At 57.3% G+C, this 3,127-nt stretch overlaps 1 long non-coding RNA gene across 1 annotated transcript; it reads left to right on the plus strand.

The window, feature by feature from the left end:
* The first annotated feature begins 1,489 nt into the window (after positions 1 to 1,489).
* Positions 1,490 to 2,243, plus strand: LOC140692307 (uncharacterized). The gene is made up of 3 exons (XR_012067877.1): positions 1,490 to 1,666; positions 1,837 to 1,921; positions 2,156 to 2,243. It is a non-coding gene; the product is annotated as an uncharacterized lncRNA (long non-coding RNA).
* The last annotated feature ends 884 nt before the right edge of the window (positions 2,244 to 3,127 follow it).

Below are 3,127 nucleotides of genomic sequence, written 5' to 3' on the forward strand. Positions count from 1 at the left end.
TGGATCGTGCTTTCAGGGAATTTCTCTGGCTCTTTTCATTGGGAGTGGTTCCTCTGCTTCCTCATGCTGCTCCTATCTCTCTGGCACTGTGGCTTAAGGAGTATCAGTTATCTATTGTGGTCCTTAAGGAGTTTAGGTATTTATCTAAAGCCTATAGAGGAATAAAACTTTAAAAGGGGGGGAGAGGGGGGGAGAGGGGGAGAGAGAGAGAGAGAGAGAGAGAGAGAGAGAGAGAGACAGAGAGAGAGAGACAGAGAGAGAGGGAGAGGGAGAGGGAGATAGAGGGAGACGGAGAGGGGGATAGGGGGAGAGAGAGAGAGACAGAGACAGAGACGGTGGGAGGGGGAGGGGCGTGGGGGAGCCGGATTTTAAAAGAATGGAGGAAAAAAAGGTTTGAAAACAGTGTACAAGCAATAATAGAAGAGCAAGTGGAAGCAGAAGAGCGATCGAGTTGAGACGTCTTCTAAAAGCCTTTAAAAAATAGAAAAGATCAGAAAATAAAACACAATTGTTTCAAAAGTAAATTTTTAAAAGGTAATCGGAAATAGAACAGATTTTAACAAGAGATAAAACACAGGATTTGAAAAGGAGGGAGAAAGAAAAGGTTTGAAGACACTGTGTAATCAATAATAGAAGAGTAAGTGGAAGCAGAAGAGCGATCGAGTTGAGACGTCTTTTAATAACCTTAATAAAAAGGAGAAAAAAAAATCGAGAAACGATATCTGAAACCTGTAAATAATCAATAACAGGAGATCTAAACCAAGAGAAGAGAAAAAGGAAAGGGGGTGGATGTTTAAAAATAAGAAGAATAAAAAGATTTTCAAGGAAACATTTAAAAGGGATTAAAACCGTCAACGTAGACGACTGTTCAAAAGTCAAGGTTAAAAAGGTAACAGAAGGTAAAACCGATAGAAGAGAGATTAAAAAAGAGAAAGGAAAAGGAAAAAAAAAGGGGGGTGGGGGAAGGACGTGTTCCCGGCACCGCGGTCGGATGCTGCGTTCCTCCCGGGAAGGAGGGTGGCTGGCTGGCTGGCCGCCCGCCCTCTCCCGGCCCCGGTCGTTCCGCTGCTCTGTGCGGCTGTGTGCTCCGACTCGGGTCGGCGGCGCTCCTCTCCGTAGGTGGGCTCGGGGAAGACCGTGGAACCGCCCCGCCCCTAGCTGCGTCCCCAAACTCGGCTCCTTCTTAGTCATGGTGGCGCGAGTTCTCTGAGGTACCGGGGCAGAAATATCCTATCTGCCTCGGGCTGTAAACGAATCTCAGTCCTGCCTAGAAGGCTGCGGAGCCCCCGGGTGCGGATTCGAGTCTCGGCCCCGCCCCCGCCCGCATGCTGCACGCCAGAGGCTATGGCGGCTGTGGCTGCGTCCCGCCTCTCTTCTCGCGAGAAGCGCCGGTGATGGCGCCGCGGATCTGAGGAGACGGAGGCTACGGCGCCCCTCCCCCCAGGGCACACCGGCCGTGTTGCTTTGCCTTTCTTTTCCCGTCATGTACGGGGGGGGGGGGGCGGGTTGTTCTGCTCTGTATCCCCTCCCGGCCGCCGCCCTGGTCCTCCGCCCGGCTCGTGCGGCCTGTCCCGGCCCCTGGCTGCTGGCCTGCGACTCGGGCTGGGTGTCGCGGGGACCCTCTGTGCCCGTTTCACTTGGATCGGTCGGTCAAGGGGTGCTCTGGGTAGATCTGAGGCTCGGGGGCGCCCCCTCCGTCCCGTCGGCCTCTCCGTTGGAGAGGGGCAGTTTTGGCGAACGAGCCCTATTCCTCCTCTGCCGCTCCCTCCCCGCGGGACCGGTCCCTCCCGCACTGTTTTGCTTTTTACTCTTTCTTTTCTCCTTTTCTCCTACCAGATTTTGGGCGTCTTTGTCTTTCGAAGAGGGCGGTGTTCTGTCGGAGTTCCGCAGGTGCTCTGATTGGCCGAGTGGGTCCGTCGATGTGAGTTTTGGTGTATTTGTGGGAGAGGGTGAGCTACGAGTGTCCTTCTACTCCGCCGTCTTGCTTCTCCGCGGGTTATTTTTGAAGAGTAGGTGCTGGGGATTGAACCCTGGGCCTTTATTTTTTGCATGCTAAGCACGAGCTGTACTGCTGGATCTCTAGGCCCTCCCCACCGCAACACCCCTCCCCCCCTTTCCCACCGCCTCCATAGTACTCGATGAATCTCCTGACTAGATATCTATGCTTCCTTGGAATGGGGCCGTCCGTTTCTTCATCGGATGGATGGACGTCTGTGGATTCATCTCGTTTCTCTCCACTGCGGTGGGTGGCATCGGGGCGTGGGGTGGGGTTGAGTGGCGTGGGCTGGGAACTGTTCTTCACGTGTAGAGGTGGAGCGGAGCGATGAGGATGGTGACTTTTTCCCCCGAGTGCTCACGCCGGGTGATGGAGGCCTGTGGTCTCACTTGGAAGAGGACTCGGGTGACTGGAACAGAGCCCGTGTGGGGTCGTTGTGGAGGGAGGAACTCCACCCCCCAGCCCCAGCCCCAGCCCCGGCACTTGTACCTCATCGAGGGACGGTCGGCCGAAAACAAATGAAAGCTGTCAGAGGTGGGGGTGGGGGTGGGGGTGAAGGGGTGGGTGGGTGGGTGGGTGTGTGTGTGTGTGTGTGTGTGTGTGTGTGTGTGTGTGTGTCCCCGTTCCCCGTACCACAGTCCCTGGTCGAGGCCCCCCGAGCGGAGAAACGCACGCCAGGCCGTCCGTGCTCCTGGTTGTCCGGCCGCGTGTCCCCGCCGCCCAGAGATCCCGAACCGTCCCGCTCGCTCCCCTGCCGGGTGCCGTGTGCCACCTGCCTGTCGGCCGGGCGCTATTTTAGACACTGCGAAGAAGTCGGCCGGACGGCCGGGCCGGGCCGGGCCGGGCCGAGCCGAGCCGAGCCGAGCCGAGCCGAGCCGAGCCGAGCACGTCCAGGCCGAGGTGGGTGGTGCTGGGTTCAGAGGAGTGGGGTACAAGCGGGAGGCGGGCGTCGATGGAGGGGAGGGGGAGGGTGAGGGGAGCAGGGATGACGATGGGCTGGGGGGCTTGGCGTGTGGGGTGGGGGTGGGAGGGATGGTAGCCATCCTATGACTTTCTCTCCTCACCCCGCCTTTGGCAAGTCTGTTAGAGTGACGAGGTTGTGCTGGTTTCTGGCTGGTGCACACCATAGTG

This window comes from Vicugna pacos, unplaced genomic scaffold (genome assembly GCF_048564905.1).
Source record: "Vicugna pacos unplaced genomic scaffold, VicPac4 scaffold_5, whole genome shotgun sequence".
In the NCBI taxonomy this organism is placed as follows: Eukaryota; Metazoa; Chordata; class Mammalia; order Artiodactyla; family Camelidae; genus Vicugna; species Vicugna pacos.